This window comes from Biomphalaria glabrata, chromosome 3 (assembly GCF_947242115.1).
Source record: "Biomphalaria glabrata chromosome 3, xgBioGlab47.1, whole genome shotgun sequence".
Taxonomy (NCBI): domain Eukaryota; kingdom Metazoa; phylum Mollusca; class Gastropoda; family Planorbidae; genus Biomphalaria; species Biomphalaria glabrata.
In genome coordinates, this window is record NC_074713.1 from 54,494,327 (window position 1) to 54,514,815 (window position 20,489).

The 20,489-nt window shown below is 38.1% G+C and overlaps 1 protein-coding gene across 3 annotated transcripts in view; it reads right to left on the reverse strand.

Annotated features, from left to right (window-relative positions):
* The window catches only part of LOC106054507 (potassium channel subfamily K member 16-like), a 135,623-nt gene that overhangs the window by 36,967 nt on the left and 78,167 nt on the right, over positions 1 to 20,489 (reverse strand). The gene's annotated exons all lie outside the window — the stretch shown is intronic.

The window sequence follows — 20,489 nt, forward strand, 5'->3', positions numbered from 1 at the left end:
GCGTCAACTTTCTTTGGCTGACATAGAAGAGAGCACCTGGTTGCATGCGGCCTCAGAACTAGACAGCTGGAGGTCACTCACGAAGGCCGCGGGATACACATTTGAGACCTAAAGAAAATCTGCTGCCGAGGACAAACGCAGACGGCGAAAAGAAAATCTAAATCGACCACCTGCGGACAATGGTTATGCTTGCCCTGGATGTAGCACAATATGTAGGTCACAGCTTGGACTGCGCAGCCACGGGAAATACTGCATTCCCTACTAATCTTCGGACTCGAAGACTAGCCTTATATATATATATATATATATATTTAAGGTGGTAAGAAAAGATAACCAGCGATGAAGTGCTGTGAAGATCAGATTGACATGATATCCGCTCTGTTATCAGCAGCAGACGCCTTGGCTAGCTTGGTCATGTAGACAGAATGCCACGAGGTCTACTTCCACAAGACATTCTGTTTAGTGATCTGACAGAAGGCAGGAGAGCCGCTGGTCGTCCACTGCTAAAGTAAACTGATGTATTCAAACGCGACATGAAGCTCTTCAAAATCGACAATAACAGTTGGGGAAAAGTGGCACTGGACAGATCCACATGGAGAGAGAGCATAAAGGAAGGGTCTCTCGCATTGCAGATGTCATACACAACAGTAGTAGAAAGAAGGGTGAAAATGCAACGGCGCCTGGTGATTATGTATGCCCAACCTGTGACTGCAGCTGTGTAATAAGGATTGGCCTCTTTAGTCACACAAGAAGTTGCAAAGGGAAAAGATTGTGTCCCGGGATGCAAGATGCCACAGAGAGAGATAACTTATATAAGTGACAGATTTTTATTTTAAATTTTTGGTCAGATCATATCTCGTATTTTGGTCAGATCAAAGCTCCGTACCCTGCGGTATCATTTTATTATGTTTCCATGCACGCTCTCTTTATAATCTTGTTTTTTAAATTTTTTTTCTTCATTTTTTTACATCTATTTTCTTTCTTTTTTTTTTCTATCTCGCAAGTTCTTTCTGTTTATAATTTCTTCCCTTTGTTGTATCTTTCTATACATTGTTTCAATTTCTTTTATTTGTATTATAACATTCAGCTAGTTCATCTGTATGTTCAAATAGTTCTCTCTCTCTCTCTCTCTGCTCACGAGCTATGCGTGTCTTTTACTTTACATTAAGACATGGGTTAAGAAGTTCATTAACTCTCAGCCACCTAGTCTCTTTTCGCTGAACAGAATTCGTGACGTCTTGGTAGCGAAAGTCTTAAATGATAAATGGCGCTGTGTGTGTGTGTTTGAGTGTGTGTGCTTGAGTGTGTGTGTGTGTTTGAATGTGTGTGCTTCAGTGTGTGTGTGCTTGAGTGTGTGTGCTTGAGTGTGCTCGCGTGTAGATGTGTGTGTGTTTGTGTGAATTGTGATCGTGGTGGCAGTTCTTGTTACGTCATAGTGAACGCCCCGCTCTTCTATCAGCAGAGTTGAAATAGTTCACAAGCAGCTAGAACTATTTAAAAAAAACAAGATGACGTAACCCTGTGAAACTCTTTTTTGTACTGAGAGTTAAAATTTAGCGGGTACTTTATCTTATCTTCTTGTTCTTACTGTGTACATTAACTCATTATCATAAAAATACATTTTAACTCGTCACCACAATGCATTTTAACTCATTATCATCACAGTACATTTTAACTCATCATCCCAGTAAATTTTAACTCATTATCATCACAGTACATTTTAACTCATCATAAAAATACATTTTAACTCATTATCATTACAGTTCATTTTAACTCATTATCATCACAATACATTTTAACTCACTATCATTACAATAAATTTTTAATTGATTACCATCACAATAGATTTTAACTCATTATCATACCAGCACATTTTAACTCATTATCATAACAATACATTTTAACTGATTACCATCATAATACATTTTAACTGATTACCATCACAATACATTCTAACTCATTACCATCACAATACATTTTAACTCATTACCAACACAATACATTCTAACTCATTACCATCACAATACATTTCAACTCATTATCGTTATGAAAGTGTTATTGTTCAAAAAGAAAGAGCTATTCAATTATTTAGTTGCAAAACAGGAAGTGGACTTTAGCTTCAAATCACCAGAGTTAGCAGCAGTGCGGAGCTACGCTCGTAAAGTCCACATTCAATGCACTGAAAAGGCTAAAGCGAATATGGAGTTGCCAACTTAACATTTCGTGAAATAATTGACAAATTTCAGCACCACTGGTTATTTTCGTTTCCTATTTTGTGCTATACGTGTAACCACAAAGGGGTCCAATTGACGGGTCCTGATGAGCCCGGGGGGGGGGCGGCATTGATGAGGAGGAAATAAATCTTCATTTCTTTGACCCGCTGAGTGTTTCAATGTCATCCCTGACCCCATACTTGACCTATTTAATTATCTCTCATGTTTGGAGCAATTGAATGGTACGGTGAAGTTCCGATTGTTTCTTCCAGTGCTCCAGTGTTTCCCAAACTTTTGACCTATGTGTACCCCTTTTGTAATTCTGAGAGTACCCCATGCCGGCCCCCCCCCCCATTTTAATTTGTTAACAGAACATAATAAATGGGGATTTAAAAAAAAAAATCAGCATAGTTAATGAGGTGCAACGCGTACCCCTACTCAGTCTTTCCGTAACCCTGGGGGGTACGCGTACCGCACTTTGAGGAGCACTGTCTTGCTCTGCAACGGAGCCAATTAGTGATCAGATCCTTTCATGTCCGGGAAGCGTTGTAGAGACTTTATTTTCACCCACACCGTACACGCACACACACCGTACACGCACATACTGAGCACGCATTCTCTGCCCTGCACACATTTAGACATTATTGAAATATATTTTTTATTATTAAATATCCGTATTTTAAATTAGACAAAAAAAATATTTGAGTGGTTTTATTGAAGTGATTTTTTTTTTACAGTTATCTCCCTTTACGAGGACGATGCGTTTAAAAATAAAACATGAGATTGAACAAGTATTTGTTTATCCAATTCTAATCCATTGATCAAGCCATTTAATAATCCAAGGGAGAGCATCATTCACGTTTTCGGATTATAATAAAGGAAAGATAATTATGTAACGATTAAATTATTTACATGTTTGTTGTTAAATTATAAAAACAGAGAAACGACATAAAGAAAAAAAAAATTAAATTTCATTCAAAAACATGAAAGTGGCAAAGGATTTAAATCAAATCCGGTTCTGGATATTAAGCATGCACTGTATCAAATCAGTTTCATTCCAGATTTCCACCCAGCCATTTAATGTCTATATTATCTATATATCCTCCAACGCAATGTTATGTCAAAAGTGTTACCAGTAACCGAGGATAGGACTTTTAAGACAAGATTAAACTTTCATTAGAACATTGGTCTGTCTTTAGAAGATTAGACTTTATAAAATTAGACTTCCATAAAAAGATTGGACTCTCGCTTTAAGGCTGGACCTCGACATTATTTTAGTTTAGATAAAAATATATATCATCATATTGGCCTATATTTTCATGTTTTTAGTTGAATTCGATTTAATGGAAACTCCAGGTCATTGAAGCATGTAATAAGAATTACAATTACTTTGAACAAATCAGAGTTGGCAAATAAAATGCTTTATAATACATGAACGGTACACCTCAGACAAGAAACTACATCAATGTTGCAAAGACATTCACACGAAGTCACACAAGCAAGAGAGTACTTTTTAAAAAATGAACTCCAACTCTATGTTCAAATAAAATAAAGCTTGTCTTCGAGCCCGGAGATTAATGAGGAGTGCGGTATTTCACGTGGCTACGAAGCACCTGCTGCGACCTACATATTTTGCCACACTCAGCGCAGACAGAACCATTGTCCGTCGGTAGACGCTTTAGATTCTCTCAACGCCGTCATGATGTTGAATGTCAAAATGCAGGGGGCCCCAAAACAGGTCAAGCCCCCGGCCCCAAAATGACGGCAAATCTCTAGTTACGCCACTGGATCGAACCCATTCCGTTCCTGTTATTAGCACAACTATGTCAAAATTTTTTAGCTTTGACCAAGTTCCAGCTTTTGCCTATGAGGAAAGCGTACGCTAATAGTAATCTATATGTGAGACCTTGACGAACTATGCACTTGATGAGACAGTCAGAGATACTCTCAGATTACGGTCTTTGTCTGGACAGCTCTTTGTGTGAAATTTCAGAATAGGTTGACGGTAATTGTCCACGTTGGCCGCGGACATCAAATTTAAATGTTTCTCTAAACAAATAACTCTGACAGGCTGAAGACTTGATCAATACTCTATTTTTAATTAGTGCTCGGCGTAACTCTGACAGGGGGGATTCAGGAAGCCTTGTTTTTGAAAAGCACTAATTGAAGCCTGTACTGGGGGGTCATAAACCCGGAAGCAAACTGTAGGTATAACAATTCTTTTAGAACTTTGTCTGCTAAGTTACGTTTGTATCTTGAATACTTGTTCTACCTGAATACTATTCTTTTTAAAAAAGCTTATATAAGAAAAACAACAGAGCATTTATAGCCATATTTCTCAATACTGTAAGATTTATTTCCCTTTATATAAAAAAAATTGATTACTGCTAATTAATTAATTAATCGGTTAATTTTTTAAAAATTGATTCATGTATTGTCATTGACAAGGAATAATTATGCAAAGTAAAATTTGAAATGGGAGAAAAAACGTGTACAAGATTCCACCCAGACAGACAGACAGACGGACAGACGGAGTGAGTCAATACAAGCTTGGTAAAAATAGGTAAAATAGAGCCTCCAACGGTCATGCTTATTATGTACACGTTGGTTTTATTTTGTGTCTGTCTGTCTATTCATGCGTCTGTCCCTGCTCCTTCATTTCTGTCTACTAGAGTGCTGGTCCCTTTTACTTTCGAGTTTGTCTGTCCACTTGAGCCTCTGTCAGTTCCATGATCCCTATTGTTTCCAATCAAATATATAATGCCCTTAAAGTTCACGAGACCAGATTTCTGTTTGAACGAGCCATCGGTCGATGCAAAATAAAAAAATTAAAAAAAAAAAAAGCTCAGATCACCGACATACCCTACAATGATCAACAAAGTGGCATGTACTAAATCAAATATTTGAATCTGAGCAATTTCACACACACACACGCACGTACACGCGCACATTCACTAAAGTACAAAACATTATCGAGATTAGGTTTTGTGTTGAGCCAACAAATCTGTTCAAGTGAGTGGGCCATTTTAATGTCGAAAAATATGTTATTATTTGGACAAACATTTCGATGGACTTTAAAAGCGAGGTTGTTGTACATAGTTTGGGTCTCAAGTAAAGCTGATCTATAGGTACAATAGTGCATGATCATTGCTATGTACGGTAATTCTGTATTTCCCATTGTTTTGTGCATTTAACGACAATTTTATTGCTATGAATCAGAAATAAGAAAGGTGTGAGACATTGTGCATAAATTTTGCTTATTTTATCCCACCCATACTCGTCTCGTCCCTACTCACTACACACCCTGATAGCAATGTTGTAAAAGCTTCTCAATGTTTTAGTATCATTAAGTCTCTTATCTTAGTTTCAACTACTCTGAAATTAGTTTACTCTTATTTTCCTAGGTCTTATTTTTCTCCTTATCGCATGCATTACAGACCTTTTAAGTGAATATTGAACTTTTTTTTTTAGCCTTCTGTCCTGTAGTGTCTATAAGTGTTAGATTACACACCATTAGGGACTATACGATTGAATTAATAACGCAGTTGTCCAAAGTAGACTGGTATGTATAGCAGACATAGAAAAACAAGGCGCAATTTGCACACGGTCCTTGTGGCAATAACCAAAATGGAGGAAAGTGACAAAGAAAACATACAAAAACAGGATTACGGAACAAAATGCTTTAAAAGCCGATTATCCGAAACAAATATCAAATCACACGGCTCTCGCCTTTGGCCACTGGCAGACGTACTTTCTATTGGCTAATGGGAATTCTTCGCTCAATGGATTCAATGTTATTCGTTTCTTTTCAACTGCTGAGCGATTAAGCGAAGTGTGCTTTATGTAATCTGCAATTAAATGGACTTATATGAATTTTTTTTTTTTTTTTAAATGTCTAGGTAGACGAATATAGTGTTATACATTAATGATGTGTTGTGGTCTTGATGTCTTTGTGTCTTGATGTCTCTTTATGTCTTTGTGTCTTGATGTCTTTATTTCTTATGTCTTGATGTCATATGTCTAGATTATTTATGTCATGATGTATTTATGTCTTGATGTATTTACGTATTTGTTCCTTGATGTCTTTGTGTCTTTATGTCCTCGTGTCTTTATGCCTTGATGTCTTTGTGTCTGTATGTCTTTGTCTTTATGTCTTTGCGTCTTTATGCCTTGATGTCTTTGTGTCTTTGTGTCTTTGTGTCTTTGAGTCTATGTCTTTATGTCTTTGTGTCTTTATGCCTTGATGTCTTTGTGTCTTTATGTCTTTGTGTCTTTATGTCTTTGTGTCTTTATGTCTTTATGTCTTTATGTCTTTGTGTCTTTATGCCTTGATGTCTTTGTGTCTTTGTGTCTTTATGTCTTTGTGTCTTTATGTCTTTGTGTCTTTATGCCTTGATGTCTTTTTGTCTTTATGTCTTTGTGTCTTTATGTCTTTGTGTCTTTATGTCTTGATGTCAATGTGTCTTAATGTCTTAATGTCTTTATCTTTATGTCTTTGTGTCTTTATGCCTTGATGTCTTTGTGTCTTTGTGTCTTTATGTCTTTATGTCTTTATGTCTTTGTGTCTTTATGCCTTGATGTCTTTGTGTCTTTATGCCTTGATGTCTTTGTGTCTTTATGCCTTGATGTCTTTGTGTCTTTATGCCTTGATGTCTTTGTGTCTTTATGCCTTGATGTCTTTGTGTCTTTATGCCTGGATGTCTTCAGGTTTTTATGTCTTGTTGTCTTTGTGTCTTTATGTCTTGATGTCTTTATGCCTTGATGTCTTTGTGTCTTTATGCCTGGATGTCTTCAGGTTTTTATGTCTTGATGTCTTTGTGTCTTTATGTCTTGATGTCTTTATGCCTGGATGTCTTTATGTCTTGATCATTTTGTGTCTTGATGGTTTAAGGTTTTTGTCTTTATGCCTGGATGTCTTTGTATCTTGGTGTCATGCTTGTGTTTCCTCATTGTGGACTTTTTTAAGCTTAGTGTTACTATGTGACATTGTGTCAGTTTTAAGATTTGATTATGTGACAATTACAAGGTGATAAATCGATCTATGTAACTATGTGACAACGTGACAATGTGTGTGACGATAAACGATGTTAAAATGTAACAATGTATGTGACAATGTGACTATAGGTGACATGACAATGTGACTAATTGACCTATATGACAATGTGGCGAATGGACACATGTGACGATGTGACGATATGGCCATTGGATAAATTGACCTATGTGATGATGTGACAATGTGACTAATTGACCTAAGCGACGATAAACTTATCTTATCTTATCAAATACAGACGTTACTTCAAAAAAGAAGATGATTACGTCCTACATTTAGTCATGCATGTTAATCAATGACTTAAATCCTGCCAAATCGTTGGTCTACCTGGCTAGCTCAGGCAACTCATTCCATGCTCTAATAGCACTAGGGAAGAAAGAGTATTTGTACAAATTTGTCCTAGCATATGGGACGAGGAATGTGCCTTTATCTTTGTGTCTTTCTGAGTATTTTATTAAATTTTGTTTTTGTATTTGAAGATTATGGTTCAGTGTTTTATGTATAATTGCTACTTTACTTTTGAGTATTCTCTCCTGAAGTCTTTCTAAATTTAGTGATTTTACTTAAGGTGTTACTCTAGTCCAGTGATTCCCAAAGTGGTCTATATAGACCCCCAGGGGTCTACGAAGACTTCCAGGGGGTCTACGAAAGTGAAAAAATAAATTGGGGGTCTATGAGATGTCCACGGGGGTCTACGGTAATAGATTTCATTTAAGCAGATCGTGACTTTAATTTTTACATTCATTTAATGTAATTATTTGGTAGACTAATATATGATGTGTACCTTGGTAAATCCTTTAAATATTTATCCTGCTAATCAAACCAAATAATTGTAGTATTTAGTCTCAATATGTATTTAAAAAGCTTCATTTTGTCTACATGTAACAAATGTTTAACAACAAGAAATGTACACTGTCCAGTGTTGGTTATTTAAAACTGGGATTCATTCCTTCCTTGTCAAACAAGCGGTTGCCTAAGTGACTTTTTTTTTATAATGATACGAAACTATTACGCTGTAGGATCATCTGAGACAATGTCACCCTGACAAAATAGATAAAGATTTGAAAAATTTTCTAACCCTCAAAGATAAAGTTCTGAATAGACCCACACAATCTCTCTTCAACATCATATAGAGAAGATGTTGGTTTGTGAGTGTCTTACAATATCTCTTAACTTATAGCAAAATACGGAAAACACTATAGGTAAAACATGGATTTTACCAGCCGTTGTAGTTGTGAAAACTGTTTTACACACACCTACATCTGATATTATTAAAATAATTTCTTTAAGCAACAGTTCTATGGCACATCGGTGGCATGAGTTATCAAATTAAAAGCTTCTTATGTGATTCTTTGCAAAGGAAATATATATTGGTTGGGATCAGTGGCGTCACAGGCTGTGACAGGGTGTAGCGCTGTGTGCTGCAAACTGCCTAAGGGTCGCCAGCTCCTTATTTTTCCTCAGGTTAACCCACGTACTGGATTCTCAGACAATAGACGAAGTAGAAAATTGTATATACCTTGGGAGTGTAGTCAGTATATGAGGTGGAACAGATGAAGACATTAAACGCCGTATAAATGTAGCGCGTCAGACATTTACACAGCTAAAACCAACCTGGAAATCTCCTCACATCTCAAACAAGACTAAACTAAGAATCTTTAACTCTAATGTCAAGGCTGTCCTACTGTATGGTTCTGAAACATGGAGAATTGCGGAGGGGACAATAAAAAAATACAGACCTTCATCAACAGATGCCTGAGAAATATCCTAAAAATACACTGGTACGACAAAGTAGAAAACACCAAACTGTGGGAGATGAGTGGACAGAAAAATATAAAAGTGCAGATCTTAAAGAGGAAGTGGAGATGGATTGGTCACACCCTTAGAAAAGATACCAGCAACAGATCTAGGCAGGTCTTAGGGTGGAACCCATAGGGAACAAGACACAGAGGAAGACCAAAAAGAACATGGCAACGCAGTGTACTTGAAGAAGCAGAGAAGACTGGGACGAGCTGGGAAACCATAAAAAAAACTAGCAAGAGACCGTGGAGAGTGGCGTGTTTTTGTCAAGGCCCTATGTTCCATGAGGAACCCAAAGGAATGATGATGATGATGAACCCACGACAGCTTTCCCATGTTTGGGTATAGTTGCAAGGCAGCAGCGTTTTGAATTCATTTTTCCTTCTGCTAGGTGGCTAATGAGCCCTTTCTGCTTGAAGCCTACTGGCTAAGGCGCCAGTTACTCACCTTCACCCTTCTCCTTTAGTGAAAAAAGTTACGCGGACACGTGAAAGATCAAGAAATACACGAGAAACTCTTTGCGAAAACCTTTACACTGATTCTTAATACAAATAAATGAATTAATATTTAATGTTGGAATGTCTTCTTCATAGAATGTATGAAACATGACATCCGTAGGAACAGATGATAAGCCTGGGTAAAGAAACATTTCCAGTGTGTTTGATGATTCCAGCAATACATATTAATTGCTAATTTAATTGGTTTACATTTCATTTGAATTTAATCAATAAAAATTAGTTATTATTTAATACTTAATTTGTAGCTTTAAATTGCATTTTCACTCTTCAACTCACTAAAATTAGAAATTAGTTTTAAAAAAAATTGCAAAAAAAAAAAAATGCAATATAAGTTAAGCAGGGGGTCTACCGAAAAGCAGAAAACATGGCAAGGGGTCTACGAGACAAAAAAAGTTTGGGAACCACTGCTCTAGTCAAATGTGAATATTCGTTATTCATTTAATTCTCTTTGTAAAATATCTGTGTCTTGTGTTGTTTTTATTGTTCTATATATTATACAATCGTCTGCAAATAATCTGACTTTTGTTCCTGAAGTAATGCAATTTGGTAAATCATTTATATAAATTAAAAATAGTAGTGGACCTAAGACTGTTCCTTGAGGTACACCTGAGTTTACTGTTATCGGTGTTGATTCAGAGCCATTTATTATTACAGTTTGTTCTCTCCCTATCAGAAAATCCTTAATCCACTGATGCAACGGACCATCAATGCCAAAATATTTTAATTTTTTAAGGAGTGATGCTGCCTGGTGGCGAACTTTGTCAAAAGCCTTAGAAAAATCTAGTAAGATAGCATCTATTTGTTCACTATTATTTAAACTTCTTGAAAATCATCAATTAGTTCTATTAGTTGTGTTTCGCATGATTTATATTTCCTTAAGCCATGTTGGTATGGTGTGAGGACATTATGTTTGTCTAAGTGGTTTACGATGTTACTACATATTATGTGTTCTAGGATTTTACATGTGATGCTGGTAAGTGATACTGGTCTGTAGTTTCCTGGGTCTGATTTTTCTTCTTTTTTTAAATAGGGGGGTGACATTAGCTTCTTTCCAGTCCCTTGGTTCTCTGCCCTGGTTAAGCGATGCCTGAAAGAGTATTTTGAATACTAGTGCTAGTTCATTGCTTAGTTCTTTGAGTAATCTAGCTGGAATACCATCAGGTCCAGAAGCTTTATTTGGTTTGATGTTGGCTAATAGTTTTTGAATTCCATTTTCTTGTACTACTATATCTCCTATGTTGTCTACTTGGTTTAAATTCAGTAATATGTCTTTGTCTCATGAGTATTACATTGTTTATGTATTCACTCTGCAACTGTCTGCTTACTTTTTGAGTTAGGTGTTTAATTTTAAAATACTTTTTATAAACTTTTTCTGCCTTTAGTTTCTTTACATTTTCTTTATAGGTTTCCCTTCTGTTTTTGAAGCTTCTTTAAACTATTATTAAACCAGCATGTATTTATTTTTGTTTGATGTGTATTTAGTTGGTATATGGTATAACGTTGTGACAATATAATAAATTGACCTAAGAGACGATAGCCGATGTGACAATGGTAGAAATTGACCTATTTAACGAGTTGACAGTGTGACAATGGTAGAAATTGACCTATTTAACGAGTTGACAGTGTGACAATGGTAGAAATTGACCTATTTAACGAGTTGACAGTGTGACAATGGTAGAAATTGACCTATTTAACGAGTTGACAGTGTGACAATGGTAGAAATTGACCTATTTAACGAGTTGACAGTGTGACCATGGTAGAAATTGACCTATTTAACGAGTTGACAGTGTGACAATGGTAGAAATTGACATTTAACGAGTTGACAGTGTGACAATGGTAGAAATTGACCTATTTAACGAGTTGACAGTGTGACAATGGTAGAAATTGACCTATTTAACGAGTTGATAGTGTGACGTGACAATGTGACGGTTGCAAGGAGTACCTTCAGTGCCGTAGGCGCCATTATCCCCTTGGTGGTTAGAAAGGCTTTTATCCAACTACCAGGCCTGGACACGGGGCTCTTCACCCCTGTCCTGTCTGAGGACTCCCAACGGTAGACGGTCATATCGGTTGACTGGGCCAGACCGGGCCGTGCCGTGTGCACAGCGCACCGTCCCCGTTCCTGGGCCCCACTCGCTACAAGTGGCCGAGAACAGTGCTAACTTCGGGGAGCTTGTCTCCTATTCCTATAATGTAACCGCCACTGTTCCGTGCAAGGACAGCCACTCCAGCTACGGGTCACTGATGACGGCCCCCATGTGGAACGGCGTGGCGGACTTTTTGGACTGGTGTTCGGGCTACTTGTTCCATCCCTACCCCGAGTGAGATTAAAAAAAAAAAAAAAAGCTCAACCAGGGGGTCCCGCAAGGGCCTGATTCGCTACTCGTACTTAGCCTATCTAGGTCCACCCCTAGACGTTTCCACCGGAGGGCCACGCTGAGGCGATGGGTAGCTGGAATTCCCTCGGGCAAGGAGTACCAGAAGATAAAAGAAATGAAAATTTTTTTTTGAAATGTTATGAGTTTGTTTTGTTCATAGTGTTGTATTCAAACAAATCAATATATCCAGCCTTTGTCTGGCCCAGTTCATGATTCAATATCTATTATTGCCAATATAACAACAATATTATAGGATGCGACCACGTGTATAATAATAATGCCCTGTCTTCCAGTCCGAAATAAAAAAAAAAGAGCTCATAACTCAAATCTATCTATCTTATCTTCTTATCTTATAAAATACTGACGTTACTTCAAAAAAGAAGATGACCTACATATTTTTGTCTGACGCAGATGTAGCCATACCAATAACTTGATAACAGGGCCTACATTCTGTTTATTATTTGTAAATATTTGTCAAAGTGTTTTTTTTATATGAAAAGACGTCATGAATAAACATTTATTTATAACTAAGAACTTATCTATCACACAGGGATCAAAACATATGCACGAAAACATCGACCGGTATTTTATCCATGGTTTTACATAGAAATTTCGATCCACAACATCTAATCTCTGCCATCTACTTGAAAGTTGAAAAACAATTTTAAATGAAAAACACTTTAAAATTAGCCCACAAAGAAAACCCAGGTAATCCAAGACCTATATTGATATGCACACTTCACACTTTTTTTTAAGGATGTAAACATCAATTATGGAGTACACAAGTTGAGATGTTAAGGATGAAAATAAAATCTTGACGTTAGGTTCTCTCCCCTTTCCTCTATTTGAGTCTGAATGTATTGAGCTGAGAATATTGTAGGCTCATACGATCACCTTGACTTTTACCTATCCCTTAGTCCAGGGGTGGGCAAATAACGGCCCGCGGGCCACATGCGGCCCGCTGAAGTGTTTTATGCGGCCCGCGAATACCTACAGAAATCATGTGTACCCACAGTATATACATATAAAAATGCTAATCTATTAAAAATAATTCTAAATTTCCCTACAAATTATCGAAACTCTTTCATTATATAAAGTCAAAGACACAATCTCAGACCAGTATTTCTTCAATGCTTTGAAGAACTGTGTTGAATGTTGGGTATGATTGGAACAAGATGGCAAGTGTAACAACTGATGGAGCTCGATCTTTGACTGAGAAAAACTTTTTTTTAAAAGAATATCCCAACCATAAACTCTAAACAGAAAAGTTTGCACAAAGCTGCATGAATTCTCATCATATTATGCGAAAGAGAAAGCTTTAATAAAAACATCAGACTTACGGTCATAACCACAGGCAGTATAGAAAAGTACTTGTAGATATATAAACTAAATATTCCGATGCATCCGCTGGCTTAGCATGGGCAAGGTAATGAGAAGAATATAAATTCTCAAAGTAGAAATGTCCATATTCTTAGAAGGATATTGACTGTGACTTTGAAACTAATATTTCTAATGAAGAGTGGAAGATATTTTATGTTTTTCATGGTAGCTATTGCAATGGGCTGCTTGCTTATGTAATGCATGTTAAATTTTTCAAACAAGGCTTTCCAATTTCTCCAGGCCAGCAGGGGAAAATAGGTTTTGTCATTTTCCTTTGTTGAAAGGTGAAAATATTTCTTGTGAAATGGTTAATATTACCAGACTTATTTGGATTCCTCAATTATGGAATTTATGAAGGCAAATTTTAAGACGTCGAGAACCAGTTTTCAATACCATCAGCTCACCATTTAGTGCAGAAGCTGATTCAGCCCCAGAGAACATAACGTCATGCAAATTATAACCTGTAAGAGAAGTTCAAGTCAGTACTTCCACTGTAGCTTAATGGGTGCCAGAAGCTGTATTTCCACACTTTAAAAAAACCTTGCAGCTATGTTTTAACATTATTTTGGTACACATACATATGTGAACAAGTATTTTTCTTGTGGAAAATAAACAAGTGTAATCACAGGTCGATGGTGAATGACTATAATTTGACAGCAGTCACAAGTATAACAACTAGAAAGCTAGCTCCACAATTCAGGAACATTACGCACGAGTGTAAATAGTTATGCTAACTCTAGTAATTCCTCAATTTGGAATGTGAAAAAAAAAGGAAAAGTGAATGTATGATACAGTATAAATATGAATTAAAAGACATTATACAGTTAACTAGCGTATTTTTTCTAAGTTGTAAGTATACACACACACACACACACATATATATATATATATACATACATATATGCGGCCCCCCCATTCCCAAAATTTTGTTAATGCGGCCCTCGATACAAAAAGGTTGCCCACCCCTGCCTTAGTCTGTTGAACCGTTTGGGCACCACCCATGATTTTTCGAACGTCTTTCTCCTTTCCTATCTTTTGCCTTGGATAGAGCCTTTTTTTAATGACAGGCCTGTTCATTCTTTTATGTTGTCTTCCAATCGCTTTCTCTGTCTGCCTCTTCTTTTTTTACCTGGTATTGTTCCCTGAAGGAAGATCTTTGAGAGCCCTGAGGATATTGTTGTATAGCCATAGAGTTTAAGACGTATCCCAATCAAGTGTAAGACTTATAACAGTCAAGTGTAAGACATATCCCAGTCAAGTGTAAGACATATCCCAGTCAAGTGTAAGACATATCCCAGTCAAGTGTAAGACATATCCCAGTCAAGTGTAAGACATATCCCAGTCAAGTGTAAGACATATCCCAGTCAAGTGTAAGACTTATCCCAGTCAAGTGTAAGACATATCCCAGTCAAGTGGAAGACTTATCCCAGTCAAGTGGAAGACATATCCCAGTCAAGTGGAAGACATATCCCAGTCAAGTGTAAGACATATCCCAGTGAAGTGTATTATGACATTCTGTACTGCTATTGATGTCTTTCAGAGTTCAAAGTTCGCCTCGTGCGTGTCAACTGAACGTCAATGTCTCTGATTTTCCAAGACAGACAGACAGATAAAAAAAAAGAAGAGAGAAGGCGTTCTTTAACGCGCGAAAACAAGGCGCTGGCACCCAGTTCCATAATGTTGATGAAGGTTCGTTCAGAGTGACCCAGGGTACCTTTCGACCCCGAGTTAAGCCTTTAAAATGGCACCCAGGTTATGTGTGTCGTAGTCACCATAACATCGTGTGGAAAATGTGAGTTTTGAGAGAAATAGAGCAGGAAATAAACTTGGTTTCTAACTATTTGAATAAAATGAACTGCTGACGAAGAGACTCGTGTTGAACGTATTAACTCACTGAACACAGACTGAAGACACGGACGCAAATATTTCAAATAATCGTACTTTGAATCTTAATGTTTATGGTAGATGACCATTTTTACGACGGGGGTAGCTTTGGTCAACGTAACACCAAAAATCTGGTTGGATCTGGTGAGGCGATTCTCAATGTATTTATATCTCTGTCTCTCTTTCTTGTCCCTCTCTTTCTTCTTACTCTCTCTCTTTCTCTTTCTTAATCTCTTTCACTTTCTCAGATTATTTTTTTCACGCTTTCTCCCTCAAATGTCTTTAGTTCTCTCTCTCTCTTCATCTCTCTCTCACTCTATCTTTCTCTCTCTCTTTCCCTTTCTCTCTCTCTCTCTCTCTCTCTCTCTCTCTTATTCTCTATTTCTTTCATTCTGATCTATTTTTTTCTCTTATTTTCTCTGCCTCTTTTTTTTTCTCCTGGTACTGTTCACTGAAGGAAGATCTGTTCGATACACGAGGACCTTGTGATACGGCCGTAAAGCTTTAGTTTGCGTTTTTTTTTTATTTATGACATCTCCAATCCCTCTCATTAAAGAAAGATGACTACAGCTTAAAACGTGTAAACAAAGGGAGCTAACTCTATAACGAACAAATCGAACAATGTCATGTCTTGACTGTCTTTCTTCTCTTCCTTTCTAGTGTCTTATGTTTATATTTTCTAAACAGTGTATCGGGTTAGAAACACCGCAGGACGTCCTAGTGACGTAAGAAACGTCCGGACGTTAACGGACGTCAACCTCATTGTTTCACTCGTACACATTCCAGATAGCTTCAATCAACTTTCTTCCGCCCCAGCCCGCTGGGCTTTCTTATCTGGCGACCACCACTCCCCGCCTCAAGTCATTTATGACAGGGACTCTAGCTCCAGGTCCAGTTGTCACAGTTCTGAAGAGTTGTCTGCCGCTGCCACGTCATGTAGATAGCCCAGATAGCAGTCGTGTCACTCTGTAACATAACGGATGGAATCGATCTAACTGTAACGAGCTGAAAGGGGGGGGGGGACCAGTCCGCTGGGCGTCAATTAGGAGTTGAATCACGCACACCACAAGCTGGTCATAGGTCATAGGTCAGTTATTTCTCACACTTTTATTTGTAACGCCCCTTGGGGGGGGGGGTCCACAATGTAAAAAAAAACCTATCACAGGTCATAGTTCACTGTGCATAATTCCTATTTTAAATATTACAGACTTTACTTCATAATTACGTCCAACGCATTTCTTGTGTCAATCTAATGCATGTGTGTATGAGGTTCTGTAGGAGGAGTAGTACCTCTGTCAACTGGGCAGTCGGGCTCTCTGGGCAGCTCATTGACCTTGGTCTCCACTCAGAGCCCAGCTCTCACCTGTGGCTCCAAACAGTTGTCTGCATGCGGCAACGGCCCACACCCCGGCAAACCGTCTCGAATGACCGGTCCAAACCAGGTGAGGGTTAGCCAGAGCTAGGATTTGGTAAAACTATGGTCTCCGTCCACCACCAGCATGTGAAGTCTAGTTGCGGCTGCATGGCGCTCAAGTCGAATTGGACTACCCAGGGCCATCAGGCGTCACCTAGCAAACGCCGTGAAACGTTTTGGAGCACTGTGGGACATGTAGACCATGTAGATAAAACCTAAAATAAGGTAGGCATCACACAATCACTACCATATCTCTCAATACTGCAAGGTTTAACTCCCCTTTTCTATATGAAACACAATTAATTAATTAATTACCACTTATCTAAATATTAACAGATTATTTTTTTTTTGTTTCATGTATTGTCTTCGACAATGAATAATTATGCAAAATTTCCACTTGATCACAGAATGGGAAGTGGGAAGAGACAACGTGTAAAAGAATCGACACAGACAGACAGACAGACAGGTCGAATCTCTGGCTCTGATATTCTTGCCATTTCGCTGGAATACAATGACTTGTGTGTTGGAGAGTTTGATATCCTCCTCACTGTAGATCTGTCCTGTCGTAATTGTTTTGTTTGTTATCTACAGTTATGTTTTTTTATGACGTGGTTACTCTATCGACCGAAAGATCTCAGTGTTTTTTGTTTAACATTCCCGAGTGTCAAACGACAAATGTAACGGAGATGTCAGACTATGGCAACTGTCAAGGCTTGTTCATGTGCGCCACAGATCAGGCCTACACAAGCAGAGACAAGCCAACCAAATCTGACCCGTAGATCGATTGTTCAATGTTAGCTTACGTAAAAGTTTGTCAGAGGTACGCAGACAGAGACACACAACACAGACGGACAAACACACACACACACACACACACACACAGCTTAAAATATAGGCAAATTTAATCTCGAGAGGCGCAGTGGTTGAGTGGTAAAGCGCTTGGCTTCCGAACCGGAAGTCTCGGGTTCGAATCCTGATGAAGACAGGGATTTTTTATTTTAGAATCTTTAGGGGGCCTTTGAGTCCTCCCAGCTCTAATGGGTACCCGACAATAGATTGGGGAAAACTAAAGGGGGTTGGTCGTTTTGCTGGCCACGTGACACTTTCGTTAACCGTGAGCCACAGAAACAGATGACCTTTACATCATCTGCCCTATAGATCGCAAGTTCTGAAAGGGAAATTTTACCAAACTTAATATCATGTTTTTTGACGCCTAAAATTTCGATAAAACTATGACCCGCGGACCATTTCCGCCCTTGACTGATATTTTCCAGCCCATAAAACCTAAGCGCAAAATGCGAAACAAAGATACAGTGGCTTGGTTCCATTATACTCAACGATTCTATTTTTATTCGGCGGCCTATGACAAGCATGTCGAAAATGTATGTGGCCGCCCCCCAAGAAAGTGTGTCACCGCCGATGCAGAAATCGCATTTTGGCTTCAAATCGTGTCATGATATTTTGTCCAATTATAACTAAGGGGAAAAAAATGTTTCAATATTGCACGTGCTTCAAGTGATCACGTGACCCAGAAACAGGAAATACTTGAAAGGGTAAAATACATCTATTTATAGAATGTTCAAATAGTCAGCAAAAGGACGAAAGAAAAAAACATTTAACCCTTTAGACGCGTGTGGTTGTTTAGCCTCTAAACTCTAAACACTAGAATTGGAATTCTATTTTGTATGCACTCATTCTAAAAAAAAGCTCAGCACTTTAATGGTTAAGGGTTCACATGTACACAAAAGATTTGATTAATTGTTAAGCAATATGGATGGCTGCCTGGTCGTGCGGTTTTCACGCTGGATTGTCGTTCAGATTTGTCGATGGTCCAGGGTTCAAACCCTGCCAGCTCCCATCCCCAGTCGTCCTGCGGGAGGTTTGGACTAGGAAGTAATTATCTTCAACTCTGAAAGAACATCCGAAACATGTAAAACATTTTACAATATTAAAACAAGAAGCGCTTGACTTCCGAACCGGGGGTCCCGGGTTCGAATCCTGGTGAAGACTGGGATTTTTAATTTCGGAATCTTTGGGCGCCTCTGAGTACACTCCGCTCTGATGGAAAAGTAAAGGAGGTTGGTCGTTGTGCTGGCCACATGATACCCTCGTAAACCGTAGGCCACAGAAACAGATGATCTTTACATCATCTGACCTATAGACCACTAGGTCTGAAAGGGGACCTTTACTTACTACTTACTTAATATTAAAACTATTCTCCGCTAGGGGTCTCTGTACTCCTATATGGTTGTGAATGGTGGACACTGAGACTGAAAGAAGAATCCAAGCCTTTGAGAGAGAATGCTACAAAACATTGCTGGGTATCAGATACCAGCAAAAGAAGACAAATGAGTTTGTATTGTTCCAAGTCAACACTCTGGCTGGCAAGAACTCCATACTGTCAAGAGATGAAAGCTGAGCTTGTTTGGTCATATTATAAGACATGACTCACTATCAAAAGCCATTCTTCAAATTATTAAAGAAAGGATCGTCCAAAGAAAAACTGGACAATGTAAAAGAATGGACCAGCCTTTCTCTTGATATCTTATTAGAACTGCTGCTGACCAGGAAAATTAGAGAGATTTGATTACCCGAACTGTCACATCACTCCAAGAACGAAAGTCAAGGGACAGATGAACACTTAATGAAATAAATCGTTTGAATCAAGGGTAAACCTAAGAACTTTAATGTCTATTTTTAAACCTACCCTGACAACTCTCATAACTGATGATAAATAACTGAAACATAATAAGGTCAGTAAATACCGTTGTGCTAGTCACGTGACTGGTCACGGGGGTACCATGATAGATGATTGAAGGAAAATGGAGGTGCGTTCGTCTTTCAATTAATATTCCGATTTCCCAGATTCCGACATTTTCAAAAGAGTTCACATTATCAGTGCTCAGTTAGAACTGGACTCGGCGTGCCAACCAGTGCCGGATTTTAGTCAGTGGAGGCCCTGTGCAGGATTTTAAGGAGGCTCTTTCCCTCTTGAAGCTTTAATATAAATGAACTTAATAATAACAATAAATCTAAAAGCAAGTCAAATTATCCTCCACACCTTTTATATTTAGCATGTATACTTTCTTAAACATTTTCACATTTTTAAAATGTGGAGGTGTTCCTCAAGGGTAGTTCGTCGTCTGCCTAGCACTGTCGTAAATCTGGCACTGATGCCAACTAAAAGATTTTCACGGAAATTTCCTCAAAAGTCATACAGTTTATTTAGTTAATTTTTGTGTTAGGACTGTGTCGTTGAAATAGATAAGTGATTATTAACCCTGAACCATATTATAGACCTCTTCTCGTTTTCCCGAAATAACAATCTCAAGGATCAGGCTGACCCTCCAGAGATCGATACAGGAACGACAACCCTATTCCTTGACATTTCCACTCTTCTAAATTAGAGACAAATCGTCTGCAGCTCGCAATGAATTATGGGAGTAGCTAATGGAATATTAAAACAAAAGGAAGACTTCGGCAACGCATGAAGGAACTTGGGAAGATAACTCCAGATGGCATTAGATGGTAAAGGGGGCGCTGCGAACGGAAGATTTAAATAGATTACTGAGCTAACGGCTTTATAATCAAGCTCTCACGATTCCTTTGAAGCAAAGTGCGGTACTAAACAGATGCATTTAATTATCGCAACGTAGCGAGAAAAAAAATAGTTCGGCTGCTAACCAAGTTTATCAAGATGTCAGTAAATTGAATACATTCGACGCCTTAAACATACAGGCCAGGTCCAGATATATAGTTAGTAATATGACAAAAAAAGACATCTAGAATATTTTAAGAAAAATTATCAGTCTATGTTTTTAACAATCTAATATAGAAAGTAGAGAGTAAGGC